Source organism: Saimiri boliviensis, chromosome 7 (genome assembly GCF_048565385.1).
Source record: "Saimiri boliviensis isolate mSaiBol1 chromosome 7, mSaiBol1.pri, whole genome shotgun sequence".
NCBI lineage: Eukaryota > Metazoa > Chordata > Mammalia > Primates > Cebidae > Saimiri > Saimiri boliviensis.
Window position 1 is genome coordinate 112,046,405 of NC_133455.1, and position 22,351 is coordinate 112,068,755.

Consider the following 22,351-nt stretch of genomic DNA (forward strand, 5'->3'; position numbering starts at 1 on the left):
TTAGTGAAGGGTAAAAATATGTTATTTCACACTAGACCCAGTAAACATACTGATCAGAAAGGAAGAATATGAGTAGACCATGTTATTACATAAGTAATACTGACCACTGTAGTCTAAGGATGGAAAAATAAAAATACAAAAGACCAGAGAGAAGACGGTCCCATTTCCCCCACCTTTTTCAGTTTTTTTCTCATGTCATTTAAGATATGGATAGCCCTGAGATGAAGCATTAGCACTTCTAACAGAGAAGAGCAGAGGGAGGATTGGAAACATCCCTCTTTGAGGAATTATCACTCAGTGAATAAGAACACAGAGTTTTGGTATCTTAGGCCAATTTAACACCAATCTGGCAAAAGGTTAGATCAAGTAGCAATTTTAAAAGTCATGGATTATTGGGGAAGACTCTTATTTTTGTAAATAATGTAACATAGTTGTTTTCTTTTTCTCATCATGCTTAGCTATTTTAGTAAAAATACAATGGAGTGAAAATTTTCACTAATCTGTCAGTTAATGAGAACTTTCAGTAGTATGAATATTTATATCAGAAAGCTTCAACTTTGGCAATTTGTGGCAGGTCTGGGACAGTGGACTCTAATTGCAGGCGAAATGTCTAAAAGAAAATAAACACCCTAGCTTTTTGGCTGTGGTTATTTTATTTAGAAATTTTATTTTGTAATCCATGCTACCATGTCTGGAGGAAAGCCTGGAATACCAGTACCTTCACTTCTGTTTATATTCATTCATTTCTTCAACAAAATGTATTGAGCACATATATACACTGATGACTATGTCTAAAGCATCATGTCTAAATTTTAAAATTTTTGTTTAAAATCCTTTCCTATTTTGCCTTCATTGAATTATCCAACCTATATTCTATGAATTATTTACAAGTTCTTTACTTTGGCTAAGCTGGGAGAAGAGATGTTGAAAACATGAGACACAGCATAGGTTCTAATTCTGGACCTGCTATGTCTCGATTTCTTCATCTCTAAAACACCTAACTCTTAGAATTGCTGTGAGGATTAACTTAGGAAATGTACATGTACAAAAATCCCTGACACATAGGGATGGTGGCACACTTGTGAACTGCTCACATTAGAGAGAGGCTTTGTGCAAAGGCACAGACTGTGGGCCTTGCTGACCAGGTTTCAAATCATGGTTCCACCATTTACTATGGTAGTCCTAATATCCTGGGTGACTTATTCTCTTCATGCTGTAATCTCCTTCTTTGTAAAATGGAGTTCAGAGTACTCGACTCTTGGCATTGTTGAGAGAATCAAATGGGTCATTGCATGTGCAAGTACTTAGAACACAGCCTAGCATGTAATAAGCACTCACCAATTTTTAAATAGTATTGTCTGCAAACAGCCAAGTGTTATTAGAGCTAAATCTTGTTGTCACTAAATTTTCTTGTCTCTTCAAAAATCTATCAGTAAAATCTCATTATTATTTCAAGGTTTAATTTACTCTGTGTTACTCCATGTAACCTCTCTTGCTGCATAAATCCATAAGTGGATCATTGAATTTGATAGCATTTTTAATATATCGCTCACTCACTTATCACTATTGCCAACATTTTAGTAGAGTTTTAGCAATATCATAGATTTTCATAATCAGAACAAATCTTAAATTTATATGCAATAGTTTTCTAATAGTTTTTCTACCTTACTCTCTATGCTATGTTTACCAAACTGAATACAATTTTGGAAATAATTTTGGAAGAGTCTTAATTTTTACAACTTCCTGAAACTTTTTATTATTATATGAGAAATATGCTTTTCTCTTTTCATTAGGAGAATTATGATGTATCAACTTGATTTCTCTTGGAAGATTTCTGTAATTATGCTCAAGTTTATGAGATAACACATTTCTTTTGTCCATGGTCACCATTATTAGAAATTAGATGCAGAAACAGCATAACAGAAAGTTAAATACACAAAAGAAACATATACAAATTAAAATATAAAGTAATATTGAAGAAACAAATTTCAGTTGTGTTTAAACATTATCATAGTCTAAATGTTTAGTGGATCCAACAAAATATAATACTGTATTTTTTTTTCTATATGATTATTTTCATGGCTCACTTCTGAGCAATTTTTTAAAAATCTCAGAATTACCCTAAACTTGCCTCACACATGTGAAACAAAATCTTATCTATTCCTGTAAGACATAAAAATTTCAGTTGGAATGTAATTTATCAATCCACTGAAATGTAAAGCTATTCCTACATTATAAAATTAATGTATTGAAGTTTATTTCTGAAATTTAATCATTACTTATAAATCTAAGGTATAAATTGGTTGTGACAAAAGGGAAGATTCTTAACTATTTTATCTCTCATAGTCTATTCTGGGATTACATTTTGAATTACATATTGAAAATCTCTTATTTATAGCTATAGAAATAAGTGATAGAAATTTCTTGTTGTGACTATTCTTTTTTTTTTTTTTTAATTCTAGATTAGTAGTTTTGTCTTTACTTACCAAAATCCAACCTGTTCTTGCTTTGTACCTTTTACTCATATTGTAACTACTGGTCATTTTTGTTGTTGTTGTTGTTTTCTCTTTCTCACCTGATGTTCAAAAACTGATTTAGAGATCAGGACCAAAAGTCTTTTCTTACAAGTCCTTTCCAGTTAACCCAACCCTTGTCAGAATCAGAATTATTTTTGTTCTTTTTAGTCCAAATGACCTGCATAATTTTCAATGGCAGAGGAAGTATTCTGCCTTCCTTTTATATAGTCTTAACATTGGAAACAATATTTTGATGTTATTCTATCATATGCAATGAATGCAACAATAAATAAACATAGCTTATATAGTGAAGGACTTGTATTAATTTAACATTTATTTGGGAGGGCCACAATACAAACATATTTGCAATGGTTCTGTCATTTTGTTGTCAAAGTTAATATTTTCATTAACTTATGACCATTTTTTCCTTGAAGTTATTATTTTTTAAAATGCAGAGAGTGACTATTTTACAGATTTCCAATAAGGATTAGAAATGAGTTGGTAGTTTAAAAATGTATATATACTTAGAAATGTAAGCACATTTATATTGCAGATAATCATTATCAACCAGACAAATAAATTCACTTGATATAGGCAATAGCAGAGGCTGGGCACAGTGGATCATGCCTGTAATCCCAGGACTTTGGGAGACTGAGGCCAAGAGCTCGAGGCCATTCTAAGCCAACATGGTGAAACTCTATCTCTACAAAAAATACAAAAGTTAGCTGGGCTCAGTGATGCACACCTGTAATCCAAGCTACTCGGGAGACTGAGGCACAAGAATTGCTTGAACCTGGGAAGGGGAGGTTGCAGTAAGCCAAGATTGCACCACTGCACCCCAGTCTGACAGACAGGGCAAGGCACTGTCTCAAAAAAAAAAAAAAAAAAAAAAAAAGAAAGAAAGAAAAGAAAAAAAAAGAAATAGCACAATTTACTACTTTCACATGTTTTCCTTTTAGCCATACTATATCTATAATCTCCCTGTACAGTCATTACAATACCAGGATTATCATTACCACTGAACTGAAGATACATAGAGTTTTAGGATATATTTCTATTAGGCGAATTGAATCTAGTCAGGGAGAAATACACTATAGTTATTTATCAACAAACAGTTATTGAGCTTCTATAATACATTTGTGCAAGGCTTGTAGGTGAGGTGAAAGATTTTTAAAAATCGGTGTTCTAAAAGCAATATCAATTTACTAAATAACAACAATCATATTTTGAAAAGATTACTTCAGTTGTAATACAGAGAAGAGTTTGGAACAGGGAGGGTATATGTGAACAGATCAGACCAGAGACTTTTGCAAAAGATTCTGGTTAGATATGATAATAGCTTAGATTAGGGTTGTGGCATACAGATAACAGAGAAGTGAGAAGGCTTAAAGCATATTTCAAAGAAAAAAATCAATAGGATTTCATGATGGTTAGAATGGGAGGGAGAAGAGGTACCAAGAAGAATCTTAACTTTTTTCCTTGTGTGGCAGGAAGACTGCAGTGCAACATTCAGAGATGGTTCAGCTTTGAGCTTAAGTTATAGTTGAGGTGCCTTTGAGACACACAAATACAGATGAAAATGAGGACCATGGAGAAAAGATTTAGGTCAGAAGTAAAATTTTGTGAGTGAAACTTCTGATTCCAGGAAGATGAAGTAGGTATATTTTTCCTTGTTCTTCCCAAAGAGTATATTAAGAACTCTGAAAATTATATACAAAGCAAACATAAGGTGACTCTGACATGCATAAAGAAGATAGACTACCTAGGGATGTCAGGACTCAAGAAACAACATGGAGGTGAGTTTTCTGGGTTTTCTTTTTTTGCCTCATATATTCTAGACATGAAATACTTGCTGCTAAAGTAGGCAATCCAAAAAGTCCCAAAGAAAAGCCTGCTTTAAAGGGGCAGCTGAAAAAAAAAAAAAAAAAAAAAAAGCACACTTTTAGACTGTAACCACTCTATTGCAATTAAATATCAGGGAAGACATTGTGACACCACTTCTCCCCTACACCAGCCAAGGGCAAGGCCGGCAGCCAAGACTCCCACTCCAACCAGACTATGATGTGACACTTGAATACCCCGCTAGGGTACTGTCAGAGAAAGCTGAGTAAGAAAATGGTATTGGTGGCAAAATGCACACAGGCTAATCGAACAGAATAAATAATACAGAAACAGACCCACACAAAGACATGCCCAACTGATTTTTTTACAAACTTATAAAAGCAATTCAGTGAAGACAGGTTAGCCTTTTGAACAGATGATACTGGGATAATTAGACATTCATATGTAAAAGCATAAACCTTGACCCAAACCTAATACCTAATATAAAATTTAACTTACAATGGATCACAGACTTAAATGTAAAATGTAAAGTTATAAAACTTTTTGAAAAAATAGGAGAAACTCTTTGATATTTAGGGCTATGCCAAGAACTTTAAAATTTGTGAAAAATAATAAGTAGATGAAAAGACAAGCTACAAACTAGGAGGTAATATTTGTCAACCACATAGCCAGCAAAGTGCCAGTATCTGGGGCGTGTATTTTTAAAATTCTCAAAATTTAACAATAAAAATCAAACAACATAATTAGAAAATGAGCAAAAGACATGAAGAGACATTTCATAGAAGATGACTTGCAGATGGTAAACAAACATATAAAAAGATGTTCAACATTATTAACCACTAGGAAAATGCAATTTAAACCCACAATGAGACATCACTACATACCTATCAAAATGGCCAGATAAAAAATAATAACAGTACCAAACTCTGGCAAAATGTAGAGGAACTGGATTACTTACATATTGCTGGTGAAAATGTAAAGTGGTACAGTCACTCTGGAAAGTTACTTGGCAGTTTCTTAAAAACAACAATACGCAACTACCATACAACCCAGCAATTATACTTTTGTGTAGAAAAGTATATGTCACAGAGACTTGCACATGAATTGTATGCAGTAGCTTAATTCTTAATAGCCATAAAATGGGAACCACTGAGATGTCCTTCAATCAGCTGTTTGGTTAAACAATATGTGGCACATACATATCACAGAATAATAAAATAACATAACTTTGAAAACACAACAGCTTGGACGAATCCTCAGAGAATTATTCTATGAAAAAAAGCCAATCAACAAACATTACATACTTCAGGATTCTATTTATATAACACACTTGAAATGACAAAAATATAGGAATGAAGAACAGACTAGTGGTTGTCAGGGGATAAGAATGGAGTGGGGAAGAAGGTGAGAGGAAAGTGAGTGTGACTACAAAAGGGCAACCCAAAGAATCCTAAACAATTCCAAGAGGTTGAAATTGTTCTGTATTTTGAATGTATTAATATCAATATCCTGGTTGTGAAAATCGTACTGTAATTCTGTAAGATTACCATTGGAGGAAACCAGTAAAGGATTTATGGAATCTCTTTGTATTATTTCTTACAACTGCATGTGGATCTTCACTTATCTCAAAACAAAAGGTATTATTTAAAATATTGTGAGTTATCTGGATATAGATATAGATAGAAGCCTTGACATAGATAATATAGATGATACCAGTTTGGTGGAAACCATAGAGTGAGATGAGAAAATCATTATGATAAATCTTGGGAAATCAATCTTTTGGTAACTTGATAGAAGGAAATAATTTTGAATTAGATATCAAGAAAGAGAGAGAAACTAGAGAGTGGTGATACTTTACATGAAGCATGTGAAGAGGATACTTTGAGGAAGGAATAGTCAACATTGTTGAAATTTGCAGGTAAATCAAATAAAATGATGAATAAATATTTTTAGGTCCCGTATTCTGAAGGTGTATTATTCCATTCTCACACTGCTATAGACATACCCGAGACTGGGAAACTTATGGAGAAAAGAGGTTTAATTGACCCAGTTCCACAGGCTGTACAGGAGGCATGGCTGGGGAGGCTCAGGAAACTACAACCATGGTGGAAGATGAAAAAGAAGCAGACACAATCTTCACATGGTGGGTTAGGTGAGGGGGAAATGCTACACATTTTTAAAAACCAGATCTCATAGGAATTCACTGCCTATCACAAGAACAGCAAGGGTTAAATCTGCCCCCATGATCTAATAGCCTCCTTCCGGGTCGCTCCCGCAACACTGGAGATTACAACTCAACATGAGATTTGGGCGGGGAGACAGAGCCAAGCCATATTAGGTTATTGTTTATCTTATCAAGTAATGAAGAATAAAGCCAAATCAAGTGGTTACGGATTGAACAAGAGGTAAGGAATGGAGATCAAGAGTTTACAGACAACTCCTCTAGAAAACATGTGAAGGCGAGCAAAATGGCATGAAGCCTAGGGATTTTGAGGCAAGGTTATTTAAATTTGGAGAGACAAGCTTATTTAAAATATTATTTGAGAGGGAGACAATAAACATGCAAAAAAATGAATTATTGATAGTATAATGTTCATCAGAAGGTGGGAGGGGAATGGCTTCAAAGCTCAGATGGAAGGACTGACTTCAGAAAGGAAAAACAGATCTTCTATTATAAAAGAAAGGAAGAGTGTGTGAGACTTTTACTGGGTAGAAAAGTAGACTCTGTTCTGATGATTTTATTTTCTCAAGAAAGTAGGTATGGTTATCTGTTTAAAGTAGGGAGTTGGTAGGAGTAATCTGAGGTTTATCCTTGAGAGGTTAGGGTGCCAATTGTTATGGAGAGTGAAATAGAGGGATGGCTACAGAAATGTACCATTGCTGGGCCGTGAGGGCGCCCCATTTGAAACTGGTGACAAATGTTTGTTCTGTTGTGTGACACTCTCTTAGAGCCCTGGGCTGCAGGGTATAACACAGAGAGAGCAGATGGGTGGGTTACAGCACTTGGTTATCATCTGCTCCACATTTCTATTCATAAAATGTTCTGCAATCGGTTGTCTCTCCCCCATCTTTCCCACATATTTAAGTTCAATCCTTTCTTTAAAATCTTATTTATACTGTACTTCCTCTTGAAATATTTTCAATAGCACCAGCCCTCACAGTGGAAATGGCCATATTTCGAAACATAATATTAAAGAAATGGACAAGGATGCTAATTGTAATGAATGAACTCTGAAATAGCTGAGGAGCTGTATCCTTAAAATTATCAGCTTTTTTTTTTTTTTTGAGACGGAGTTTTGCTCTTATTACCCAGGCTGGAGTGCAATGGCGCGATCTCGGCTCACCGCAACCTCCGCCTTCTGGGTTCAGGCAATTCTCCTGCTTCAGCCTCCTGAGTAGCTGGGATTACAGGCACGTGCCACCATGCCCAGCTAATTTTTTGTATTTTTAGTAGAGACGGGGTTTCACCATGTTGACCAGGATGGTCTCGATCTCTCGACCTCGTGATCCACCCGCCTCAGCCTCCCAAAGTGCTGGGATTACAGGCTTGAGCCACCACGCCCGGCATCAGCCTTTTATTTATTGAATTGTCCTTAAAAAAAACAGAGACATACTAAAAACATAGATGATTTTTGATTTTCAAGTGTTACATATATGCTATTTAAAGACAAAATAATTCACAGAGGCAATTTCCTCAAATGTGAATTATGCAGTCTAGATAATACCACCTGGGTTCTTCCCAACAGTTTAGAGTGATCTTTGGACATGCTAATCTCAATACAATAGACTCTGGTAGGCTCTGAAATTAGAGTAAAATTTCATAAATGTTTAACTTAGATGAGCTAAACTGTATCTATTAGTTTTTTTTTTCTTTGAAGTAAGAAAAATATAAAAGAGAGTAAGGAATTCTGCCTGCCTTTTCACTCAAAGAGAAAATGCCCAATGATGAGAAAGTGATCCTAATATTTTCACACTTAGATTTAGTTTTCTCATGCCTCTTGCAGTACAATCATCTTTCAGGACATTTGATTGCAGTTTCAAGGATATGAATTTAATAAACATCAAGGTCATACATGCAAGATAATTATGTCATCTGGTGCTAACCAAAGAAATAGTGATCTATCCTAATGCTGAAGAAAGCATAGACTATGTTGGGATTATTGAGAAATGGGAATATCATGGCATCTTCCAAAGATTCTACCACCTACTAATTACCTACGACTTTGGACAAATTTGAACAACCAAGACTCCTCTCTGTCTTAGTCCTTCATCTGTGAAATAGAGAAAATAACAGTATCTACCTCAAAGAGTTTTTGTAAGAATCAATGAAGGTAATGCATTGCAAGTACATACGAAACTTTAAAAGGTATTTTTGATTATTTCCTTTAGAATCTGATCTTCTTCACTTGATGATGCAGGACCACACTATAGGGTACTTGCTTTGTGCCAGTCCAGAGACAAACTGCACCAAATCCACAGCAATTTGAGAAGAGCTGCAGGTATGATACTCGTGATGGAGGCAGTGTATATGGAGATATGGAAAGTGGAATAAAATGATAGAAATCTGTTAATAACTCATAATAGTAGAATTAGTCTGCTGGACTCTGTGAACATATATTTTTTTCCTTTTATAGTTGTTTATCCAGTATTCTATTTGAGCAACTGATAAAGTCAGTAAATAAAAGCATACAAACTTATATCCCAAAATGAAAGAGTTAAGTGTTTGAATAATGTATTTGTACCCTAAACTAAAATGTGGGACTTAGTAATAAGGTATATTTTGTTTTTATTATTAACATTACTTGTATTAATTCTTTGAATTTCATATATTTTTATTTTTAGGAAACATATAATAACATTAATATATATGGTTTAAAGATTTCTAGAAGTTGTAGACTCCCATAATAGTCAACAGGAATAGAAATAATGACTACAAAGCACATTGGGGAACGTTTAAGCTTACACTGTTCCTGATATCACAAATGACCTACATTTCAGAGAGCACATTTTGCTGTTCAACAGAAAGAACACAAGTCTCTTGTCTAATATCCATGAGTTAATTGAGAAGGCAACTTTGGAATCTCCATTGGATAGGATAGAACCTTAGATAATTAAGCAATACAGAAAACCTCACATGTGCAATATAATGAGAACATGAGAGTGGATGTGCTACTATAGAAAGAACATTTAAAACCCTGTGAGATCTCTAAGCTCTCTGCAATTATTAACTAAGATCGGCCTCACCAATGAGTCTTTTAAGTGTAAAACAATTTTTTTTTCCTGGTTCAGTCTCTTGTAAATGCAATGCATATCCTAAGTTAGATCCCTGGAAGTCCCTGATTATCAATAGATTAATAACTTTAGATATTAACCTTGGTTCCTCTCAGGCTCAAATACATCATCTCTCTTATTTGATAAGTGTGGTTAAAACAACTACTTCTTCAAAAATAATCAGGTCTCCTTTCCTAAGTATAATATTTTGTGTCTGAATTCATAGTAGATCAGGATTTCATGAGGACAAGAAGAGACTGATCAGATCCTTCAACTCTCCATTTTTTTCCTTTGAGGTTGAATTTAGGGAAAGAGCACAGCTATGGAATTTAAAGAAAACAGCACAGCTATGGAATGCACAGTTGAATTTAGGGAAAAGAGCACAGTTTTGCATGGAATTTCAGTGTATACTTGAAACAGAAGTAGTCTAGTCTGGATATGAGGAAAACATTAACAATGCTATAACTCTTGGGTGAAAACTGAATTTGTGGTGTCACATTTTAAACACAGGTTAGGTTCTAAAATCAGGTTGAAGGTGAAAATCAAAAACAGCCTAAGTTACCTGCTAAAAACATTTAAATCACCCATAAAGTTACCATGTGCAATATCAAAATTTATGTATGAGGCAATGAACGCACATATGATCTCTTACTAAATTTAACCCCATAGTTGTTTCCCCAGCAACTAAATAGCAGGGCACTATTTCTTTAGTTGGACACCAGATAAAGTTCTTATACTAAGCTCATGTTTAGAAAAGACATTTCTACTCTTTTACAAATTAGTCTAAAACTAAATTTAGAGTCAAAGCTATGAGATCCTTATATTGGCAAGCACATTGTACCTTAGACCAGCTGAGGAATCAGCTTTCGTGCCTTTCGTCTTATGCTTGCTTTGTTCACAGTGGGGCATTGGCTTACTGAGTGTGAGATGGCAGAATCCTTACACCATGTAAGTGCATTCTTCTTTTGCACTTTTACTTCATCTCTCTCACAAACATTTTTCCCTTCTCAATCATCCTTTACTTGTTTCATCTGAAAACCTACAAAGTCTCTCACTGAAGAAAATTTATTTTTCTTATCAGAGAAAGTTTTTACTTATAATCGGGGGTTGACATAAGGGAGCTATTCAAAAGAAATCAGGCAATGAAACAGTAGAATGAAGAGGTGAAGTCAAAGAGGGAGAAGTGATAGTTAGAAGATGGAGAAGATGAGATTGACAAAACAAAATTTGTTTATTGAAATGGTCTGTGTGTAAGTGAGAGTGCTTTGTGATATCCAAAGCACTATTTAAATGTTAGGCGTAGTTTGCCTAGGATTGGCTTTGTGACTGGCAGAAGACTTCATCCTCAGACTATCACAAGAAGGGTAACCATTAGGTTAGAAAACAAAACAAGACAAAAACGTATCAAAACAAAAAACCAAACAAACAAAAAAAGCTTTGGTAAATTTCCAGTTAGGGTTACTGAATACAACAGGTTCTTAATAAATCTATATTTAGGAAAATTGTACTCTCTCAAAATCGTACTCTCTCAGGGTCTCAGGTCAAGGAAAGTAAATGTGATGACATTTTTGAAATGATCTTTCAATCAACTGAAATTGAACCTCTGCTCTATGCTTCATGCTTAGGCTACAAAGATATCCTTAAAACACTCACAGTTGAAGAGATTTTGGAAAGTATGTTTTCCTACTAGAAAATTCAGATGCTTCAAAGGCCCGCTGACAGTAAAAAGAAACCGCAATGTTTCTGAGTAGGCAATCATGAATAACAGACCAATGAAAATTATCTAATTTCAAAGAAAACTAAGGTAGTAATTAAAGCATGCTGGAGATTATTATCACCTATCTAACATTTGGATTACTATGAATATTTTACTACTGAATGAGAATTCTTGTAGTAAGACACAATCCTTTAATTTGTTAAGGGAGTTTTTTTGTTAAAAGTTAGTTTTAAACTGGTAATATTTAGAATATAAATATTGTGATACTCAGAAATTAATTTTTTGAAAAATCAGTGGTAGTTAATTTTTGAAAATAATATCAAAATGGTTATAGATACAGGGAATTTTTATGAAAATTATTGGGATGAAAATGTTGAGATTATAGTGGGTAATTTATTATCTATTGGGATAAAAATTATAAAGGGTTTAAACAACGTTGTGATAAGAATGATAAATGATATTTCAATCATCTGGTCATCTGGGTGTAAATATTCAATAGAAAAAATTAATTTTTATTTTGCTGAGTACTGGAATCATTTTCTATCTCTTTTAAGTGGATTTATGTCCTGTTATGCAGTGATGAATACTTAACAGCTGGCTTACTATGTTTCTTTAGGAAAAGAGCTCTGATTTGTGGCATTTGCCAATTTTATGTGGTGTAAATACTCCCATTATGGCTGATGTTAGGCTATTAATGTGATGTGATTGAATATAGAATTGAGAAGTATACACAGTAGGCTCTTGCAAGACAGTATGGGCCAGGTCCAGCATACTTCTGCTTGTGTCTGAAGTTGTATTTAATTAGGGATCACTTGATAAAATACCTCCCAATCTAAACCTGACAAAAAGTGTGATCCAGTCTGTCAGTCAACAAGCCTCAAACTCAGAGAACTTAAAGGACTAATAGTTCAATTTATGAACTTCAATATACAGACCTTTTTTTTTTTTTCTTTTTGAGGTGGGGTTTTACTCTTGTTGCCCAGGTTGGAGTGTATTGGTGTGATCTTGGCTCACTGCAACCTTTGCATACTGGGTTCAAGCAATTCTCCTGCCTCAGCCTCCCAAGTAGTTGGGATTACAGGGGCCCACCCCTATGCTCAGCTAACTTTTCATATTTTCAGTAGAGACGGGGTTTCATCATGTTGGCTAGACTGGTCTCAAACTTCTAAACTCAGGTGATCCACGTACCTTGGCCTCCAAAAGTGCTGGGATTACAGGTGTGAGCACCATGCCCAGCCCAATATACAGATACTTTTAAAAATAGCAAAAAACAAAACAAAACAAAAAACAAAAAAAACCTTAGATAATTTTAAATAAAAGAAAAAATTATTACCCAGAGATATAACTAATTTCTTTTCATTTCATTTGGAATACTTACATTATATTAATTGCTACAAAGTTTTATAAAGCCCTCACTTAGTGCTGGACACTCTTTAAAGAATTTTGCTGATATCAATTCATTGAATCTTCAAAAAAATCTGTTTTATAAACAAGAAAACTGAGGCACAGGCTGGGTGCAGTGGCTCACGCCTATAATCCTAGCACTTTGGGAAGCCAAGGCAGGTGGATCACCTGAGGCCAAAAGTTTGAGACCAGCCTGGCCAACATGGTGAAACGCTGTCTCTACTAAAAATACAAAAAAATTAGCCAGGCGTGGTGGTGGCCACCTGTAATCCCAGCTACTCAGGCACCTGGGAGGTGGAGGTTGCAGTGAGCTGAGATTGTGACATTGCCCTCCAGCCTGGGCAACAAGAGCAGAACACTAGTTAGTGGGGTGGGGAGAAGAAAAGAAAAGAAAAAGAAAATGAGGCACAAAGAAGCCACTTGTTTAAGGTCACATCATTAGCATATACTAATACAGCATTAAAATAACATACTGGAAAAGTGACATCCACAAAGTGACAAAGAAGTCTGTGGCCTCACTACCCCCCTACCCAGAAATTCAATTAGCAACTATTCACAGGCAAGAATACCACCCTGAATATCCTAAAACTTGAAAGTGAGGTTAAGACATCCATTGGACGGCAGAATCAAGAAGGGCTATGATTATACCATAAAAGGAATGGTTCTCTTTGATTGTGTCACCCCTCCTTCAAGCTAGCACAACGTCACCCACAGATAATTTCCCTGGACCCGCAGTTTCTACAGAGACAAATACGAGTTGGAGACAGACATTCAGTCTTCCTACTATTCTGGGACTCTTTGCCGGAGACTCACTCCTGTCTTATCTCGAAAATGATGCTGGGAGTACCACCTGGGCTCATTTAGAAAAAAAGAAAGGGAGTGGGGCTCACAGCCACCAGCACACAGACTGTGGGGGTCGTTCTTCATATGGCCAGCGGAGGTGCCACACCAGAGAGACTAGCAACAGTATTATAATGTAGAAAACACAGTTCATGGGTATTTCATGCTCCAATCTTTAGCCAGCTCCCCCACACAGCCCAGATACTCTTGTAAGTCTTTCCAGGGTTGACAGGCAACTGTAGGTCAGCGATTGCCTATGAAGAAAGGATCCAAACTTGCTCAATCCTAACGGAGCATTACCTCTCCACTGCTCAAGAAAATAAGAGAGGACACAAACAGATGGAAAAACATCCCATCTTCATGCAAAGGAATAATCAATATTGTATTTAAGTTCTTCTGTGGCTTAAGTTTTGGTGCTCACTATAAGTGCTCCCCAGACTGAGAAACAGTGGCAGGGCAGCAAGTTAGGTAACGTGCAGTATTTTAGTTTTGGTACTTATAATAAATATTCCCCAGAATGAGAAGCAACAGCAGACAAGTAATTATGTTCCAGTATTAAGCACCAAAGATCTTACACCACCAAAGATCACCTGCAAAAGCTGGAAGACATGGCCAGCTCCTCAAATGTGTGAGCCTCAATGAAAATATGCAAAGATTGTGAAAACTTAGGAATAGATGACATTGTCAAAAAAAAAAAAAGGAAAAGAAAAGAGAAAAATAACATCAACAAAGCTCCAATAATGGACACAGAAAAATTAAAGTTCTCTAAAATGTCTGATAAAGAATTAGGAATAATCTTCTTCAAGGAATTCAGTGAATAACAAAAAACTTTAAAAAATATAAATAAAATTTGGAAAACAATCCAGAAACAAAATTAAAAATTTGAAAAAGACAGAGGAACAGTTTAATAAAAAATCAAATAGGAGTCCTAGAAAGAAAAAAATCACAATAACTGAATGGAAAAACTCATCAGAAAGCAAACAGCAGACTTGTTCACATGAAAGTCAGTGAGCTTCATGACCATATATATGAAATTACTGAATCAGAGAACCAAAAAGAAAAAAGAAAAAAGTGAAAAAGCTCTATGGGAATTAACAGCATCAAGCAAACTAACCTCCACATAATAATAGTTCCCATATAAGAGAAGAGAGAAAAAGGACTATGAAGCATATTTAAGGATATAATGTCTGAAAATTTCCAAATCTATGACAGTGTTCAGGTACAGGAAGCCCAGAGTTCACCAATCAAATTTTAAACTAAGGAGAAATTCCCCAAGATACATTATAATCAAATTATCAAAAATTAAAAACAAAGAAAGAGTGCTGAAAGCAGCAAGAGAAAAGAAATGTATTACATTTAGCTGAGCCCCAAAACAGCTTTCAGTGGGTTCCGTGGCAGAAACCCTGCAGGCCAGAAGAAAGCAGGACAACATATTCAAAATGCAGAATGAAAAAAAAAAAACCTATAAGCCAATAATACAGTATTCAGCAAAGCTATTCTTAAAACATCATGGAGAGATAAAGACTTTTCTAGAAAAATAAAAACTGAGGGAATTTATCAACACCAGACCTTACATGAAATGCTAAAGGGAGTTCTTTATTCTGAATGAAAAGAATGCTAACATGTAACAAGAAAACACCTGAATGTATTAAAATCTCTGGTAAAAGTAAGTTGTAATACTATAATTATGGTGTGTGAGCCATTTATAAATTTAGTATAAAGACTAAATATTTTTTAAAGAAAAAAATTAAATAGAAAATTAAAAAAATTCTTGAGGCAAATGGAAATGGAAACACAACATATAGAATTTATGGAATATAGCAAAAGCAGTTCTATGAGGAAAATTTATAGCAATAAATGCATATATCAACAAAAATAAAAAAGAGAAAAGACAAATAAAATCAAAGATTTTAAAAGGGGACATTACAACTAATATCACAGAAATACAAAGGCTCATAAGAGACTATTATGGGAAACTGCATGCCAACAAACTGGAGAATTCAGCAGAAATAGGTAAATTCCTGGATACATATAGCATACCAAGATTGAATCATGAAGAAATAGAAAACCTGAACAAACTAATCATGAGTAACAAGACTGAAGTAGTAATAAAGACTCTTCCATCAAAGAAAAGCCCAGAACCCAGATGGTTTCACTGCTGAATTCTACTATCTAAAAAAGCACTAATACAAATTCTTATCAAACTCTTCCTCCCCTACCAAAAAAGCTGAGAATCATTCCAAACTCATTTTATGAGACCAGATTACACTAGTACCAATACCAGAGAATCACACAACAGAAAAAGAAAATCAAAGGTCTGATGAACATAGATGCAAGAAATCCCCAACAAATTACTGGCAAACCAATTCAACAACACATTCAAAACATAAATCACCATGGTCTGGGCATGTTGGCTCACATCTGTAATCCCAGCAGTTTAGAAGGCTGAGGTGTTTAGATCATGATCAGGAGATCGAGTTTATACTGGCCAACATGGTGAAACCCCATCTCTACTAAAAATACAAAAATTAGCTGGGTGTGGTGGCATATGCCTTTAATCCCAGCCACTTGGGAGGCTGAGGTAGGAAAATTGCGTGAACTAGGAAGTTGGAGGTTGCAGTGAGCTGAGATTGTACCACTACACTCCAGCCTGGTGCCTGGTGACAGAGCAAGAAAAGAAAAAAGAAAAAGATCAGTCATCATGATTAAGTGGGATTTATAACAGAAACACAAAGATGATTCAACTGCAAATAAATAGGTGTGATACATCACATTAACAGAATTAGGGACACAAATTATATAATTGCTTCAAGAGTTATAGAAAAAGTATTTGATAAAATTTAATACCCTTCATGATACAAACTCTCAACAAATTAGGTATAATAAAAAATACCTTAACATTATAAAGTCAATGTATGACAAACCCACAGCTAACATCATGCAAAATGAGAAAAAGTTAAAATTGATCCTCTAAGATCTGGAATAAGACAAGAATGTCCACTTTAACCACTTTTGTTTAACATAGTATTTGAAGTCCTACTCACAGCAATGTGGCAAGAAAAAGAAATAAATAATATTCAAATAGGAAAGCAGCAAGTCAAATTGTCCATGTTTGCAGGTGACATGATCATGTATATAGAAATACTAAAGAATTCACAAAAAAATTTGCCAGAACAAATAAATGAATTCAATAAAGTTGCAGGGTACAAAATCAACACACGAGATTAGTAGCAATTCTATATGCCAATAGAGAATTATCTGAAAAAGACATCAAAAAAGGCAATCCCTATTACAATGGCTACAAAAAAGTAAACTAGAAATAAATTTAACCAAGGAAGTAAAAGATCTCTGCAATAAAAACTATTAAGTAATAAAGAAAGAATTCAAAGAAAATAAAACAGTAGAAAGACCCTGTGTTCATGGATTGAAAGAAAATCAGTAAATAAATACTGGATGTAGATTATACTTTAGACCAAGTAGACCTAACAGAAATATACAAAACATTCCATCCAATAGCAGCAGGATACCCATTCTTCTCAAGCGCACATGAAACATTCTCTAGGATAGATTATGTAAGGTCACAAAAAGAATTTAACAAATTTGAGGTGATTGAAATTATATTAAATATTTTTGGCTCACAATGCTGTAAAGCTAGAAATATACTACAGGAGAAATTTGGAAAATACTCAAATATGTGGAAATTAAACAACATGCTCATAAACAACCAATGGGTTACAGAAAAAAATAAAAAATACCTGGAGACAAAAATGGAAACAAAACAGAATAAAACTTATTGCAGTCAGCAAAAGCAGTTCCAAGAGAGAAATTCATAGCAATAAATGCTATGTCAAAACAGAAGAAAAATCACCAGTAATCAATGGAACATACCACCTCAAAAATCTAGAGACAGAAGAATAACTTTAGCTCAAAGCTGGCAAATGAAAGGAAATAAAGACCAGACCAGAAATTAATAAGTGCTAAAAAAAACAGAAAAAAAAATCAAGGAGTTGGTTATTTGAAAGGATACAAAATACAAACCATTTACTAGACTAGGAAAAAAAAGAAAGACTATTCAAATAAATGAATCAAAAGTGAAAGAGAAGACATTATAACTGATACCACTGAAATAGAAAGGATCTTAAGAAAATATTATAAACAATTACATGCCAACAAATTGGATAACCTAAAAGAATTAGATAAATTCCTAGACACATAAAATCTACCAAGACTGAATCAGAAAGAAATAGAAAATCTGAATAGCCTGATAATGAGTAAGGAGATTGGATCAGCAATAAAATCTCTCATCAAAGAAAAGCCCACAACTGGACAGCTTTATTCCTGAATTATATCAAGCATAAAACAAACAAACTAACTAATACCAATTATTATCAAACTCTTCCAAAAAATTGAAATGGAGGAAATTCTTCCAAACTCATTTTATGACACTAGCATTATTTTGACACCAAAGCCAGAAAAGCATACAAGAAAAGAAAATTATAGGCCAATATTTCTAATTGATGTAGATGTAAAAATACTTAAGAAAATAATATTAGAAAGCTGAATTCCAGAAGACATTAAAGAAGGATTTAACCTTGGATGCGAGGGTGCAAGGATGAAAGAGGGATTTACCCTGGGATGCAAGGATGGTTCAACATACCAAAATTAATAAATGTGATACACTAAATTTACAAAATGAAGGATAAAAATAACATCATCATCTCACTGGATGCAGAAAAATCATGTGACAAAATATAATGTACTTTCATGATAAAAATTCTCAACAGATTAGGTATAAAGGATATGTACCTCAGGACAATAAAGGCCGTATATGACAAACCCATAGCTAATTTATTATCAGTGGTGAAAAGTTGAAAGCTTTTCCTCTAAGATTAGAGACATGACAAGGATGCCCATTCTTACCACGTCTTTTCAATACAGTACTGGCAGTCCTAGCCAGAGAAGTTAGGCAAGACAAAAGGAAAATTAAAGGCATCCTAATAGAAAAGGAAAAAGTGAAATTGTCTCTATTTGCTGATGACATGATATATGTAGAAAATCCTAAAGACTCCACCAAAGAACTCTTAGAACTGAGAAAGGAATTCAGTAACGTTGCAAGATACAAAACAAACATACAAAATCAGTAGCATTCCTATATACTAATAATGAACTATCTGGAAAAAAAATTAAGAACATCTCATTTATAGTGGCGACAAAAAAATTAAAAACTTAGTTGTAAATTTAATGAAGTATAGTGTATAGTCAATACAATAAAATACGGATGAAAGAAATTGAAAAAAATTAAACGAAAATATTTACTGTGTTCATGGATTGGAAGAATTAATATTTTTTAAATGCCCATACTAACCAAAACAGTCTATAGATTCATTGCAATTCCTATAAAAATTTGATGTCATTTTTTTCACAGAAATGGACAAACAATCCTTAAATTTGTATGAAACCACAAAAGATCCCAAGCAGCTAAAATGATCTTGAGCAAAGAAAACCAACCAACCAACCAACCAAACAAAAACCAAAAAAACATAGCTAGGGGAAATCACACTCCCTAACTTCAAGACATATTATAAAGTGATTGTAATCAAAACAGCATGGTGCTGGCATAAAAACAGACACACGGAGCAAAAAGGAACAGGTTAGAAAACCCAGAAATAAACCCATGCATTTGTAGTCAACTTGTTTTCAACAAAGGTGTCAAGAGCACATGATGGGGAAAAGACAGTCTCGTCAATAAATTGTGTTGGATAAACTGGATATTCACATGAAGTAGAGTAAAATTAGAACCTTAGCTTACAGTGCCCACAAAAAAATAGCTCAAAATGGAGAAAATACTTAAATATAAGACTTTAAATTATAAGACTGCTAGAAGAAAACATAAGGGGAAATCTCCATGACATTGGTCTTAGCAATGTTTTTGTTTTGGATAACACCCCAAAAGCACATGCAACAAAAACAAACATAAACAAGTGCACGGACAGACATAAACAAGTGCACGGCATCAAACTAAAACACTTCTGCACAGTAAAGGCAACAACTAGCAAACTGAAGAGATGGCCCATAGAATGGGAGAAAATGTTTGCAAACCATATGTCTGATAATGGGCTAATAGCCAAAATATATAAGGAACTCAGGCCAGGCATGGCTTACACTTGTAATCCCAGCACTTTCAGAGGTCGAGTAGGGCAGATCACGAGGCCAGGAGTTCAAGACCAGCCTGGTCAACATGGTGAAACCCCCATCTCTACTAAAAACAAAAAACTTAGCCAAGCGTGGTGGCACATACCTGTAGTCCCAGCTACTTGGGAGGCTGAGGCAGAAGAATCACTTGAGCCCGGAAGGTGGACATTGCAATGAGCCAAGATTGTGCCACTGCACTCCAACTTGGGCGACAGAGTGAGACTGTCTCAAAAAAGAAAGGAAGAAAGAAAGAAAAGAACCTCAGATAACTTAATAGCAAGAAAACAAATAAAGTGATTAAAAAATAAGCAAAGAACCTAAACAGACATTTCTCAAAAGAAGACATAGAAATGGCCAATAAGTACATCAAAAAATCGCTCAGAATCACTATTCAAGGAAATGCAGATTAAAGCCACACTGAGAAACCATCTCACCTGTTAGAATGGATTTGTCAGATCATGAATGATTATGTTTTGGAGGGGACTGGGAGAAAAGGGAAATTATGCAATGTTTGTGGGAATATAAATTAGTATGGCAATTACGGAAAACAGTAAATAGTTTCCTCTAGAAACTGAAAAGAGAGCTACCATATGACCCAGTAATCTCGCTTCTGGGTATTTATTCAAAAAAATGAAAATCAATGTGTTTTAAGGATGTCTTAACTCTCATGTTCTTTGCAGTGTTATTCACAATAGCCAAGATATGGAAAAAAATCAATGTCCATCAATGGATGAAGAGATAAAGAAAATGTAGTACGTACACAACAAAACACTATTTAGTTTTAAAAGGAGGAAAATCCTGTCATTTATGACATGAATGAATCTAGAGAGTATTATGCCAAGTGAAATAAACCAACCACACAAAAAATCACATGATCTCACATGTAAGTGAACTCTAACAAAGCTGAATTTGTAGAAGTAGAGTAGAGTGGTGGTTATCAGAGTCTTAGGGAGTGAGGAATTGGGGAGAATGCGGAGCTGTTGATAAAATCAGATAGACAGCAGGAATAGAGTTTTAGATCTATTGCCCATCATTACAATGCATAGTTGAGAGCAATGCATTATAAATTTAAAAATAACAGTAAATATCAAACATCTCACCATAAAAAAGTGATAGGAAATCAAGGTAGTAGATATGCTAACTACTTTGATTTCATCACATTGTATCCCATAAACATAATCTGTCAATCATAAATAACATAAATAATAACTTTTTTCAAAAATAAAAATAAATAAAAACAAACAAAAACATATAGTCTATCTCCAGGGTAAGTGACCTTAACCACTGGTTAAGGTCATATTGCCCTTTAAAATTATCTAGAAGGAAAGCTACAAAAAACAATTAACACAGGCTAGTATTAGTAAAGTAAAAGGCCATGTAGAATATGAAAATATAGCCTAGTCTAAAAAATAAAAGTATGAAATACAGAGTTCGGAGAGCAACAAACATCAGTAATAAATGCTTTTCTTAATTTCTCCTGCTTCATAAGAGCATGCCATCATCAAGAAATTATTGAGTTGAAATTCAGAGTTTATTACTACAGTGAAATCTTTTATGTAATGAAAAATGAGTGTGTAGAAATGATTGCTATAGGAGAATTGAGTGAAAATTGCGGATGTGTAATTTTGTCAACCACTTTAATTTGCATCTTGGTGAAAGAAAATTTAAAAATGAAGATAGGTCAGGCACGTGGCACATGCCTATAATTCCAGGATTTTGGGCAGAGGCACAAACTGCTTGAGCCCAAGAGTCAAAGTCCAGCCTCGGCAACATGGTGAGATCGTATCTCTACAAAACAATAAAAAAGTGAACTAGGTATGGTGATGCATGCCTGTGGTCCCAGCTACTTGGGAAGCTAAGGTAAGAGGATTGCCCGAGTCCAGGTATGTAGAGGCTGCAGTGAGCCATGATTGTGCCACTACACTCCAACCTTTGAGACAGAGTAAGACCCTGTCTCAAAAATGAAAAGATAATAATAAGTAGTAGTTCAAAAGGAAAACCAGTAGGTTTCAGAGAGCTGGAGAAGTCCCTCATGGTTTCCACTGTAAGATTAGCCAAATTTTCCCCAGAATCGTAAGAAATATCTCAATTGTCCTTTGATTTAATCTGATGGCATAAATTCTCCTTAGTCTCACAACTAAAGCCATTAAAAAGGGACTGTTTGCTTATATGAAGGATGTAAAATCCTTCATAATCATAACTAAGATTTATTTTTCTTCTCTTAGAAGTTTGAAAGTTTATGGGAGCCTCAGAGTTGGTCTAAGCATCAAAATAGAATTTCCAGATTCCTGGATAACTGAATTCAGAGGAATTGTTCAGGGATACCTGGGCATAGATTCCAAATAAGAGAGTGGCTTTGCTAACTCAATTTAACTCAAGAACCAGGAGAGATCAATATCTGTGACATTCCCTAAACAGAGTAACACAGATGCTTAATGTAAGATGTTCTGGAATGGTGAAGCATGAGTATAAAAGGGCAGCAGCCCAGTAAGAAATCAGTATTTTTCTCAAGACCCTTCTTATAAAAAATATCACCTCTTTTGCTGTGTTAGTTAATACACAATAAATT

At 34.6% G+C, this 22,351-nt stretch overlaps 1 protein-coding gene across 3 annotated transcripts in view; it reads right to left on the reverse strand.

Annotated features, from left to right (window-relative positions):
* The window catches only part of PIK3C2G (phosphatidylinositol-4-phosphate 3-kinase catalytic subunit type 2 gamma), a 381,818-nt gene that overhangs the window by 107,220 nt on the left and 252,247 nt on the right, over window positions 1-22,351 (reverse strand). The gene's annotated exons all lie outside the window — the stretch shown is intronic.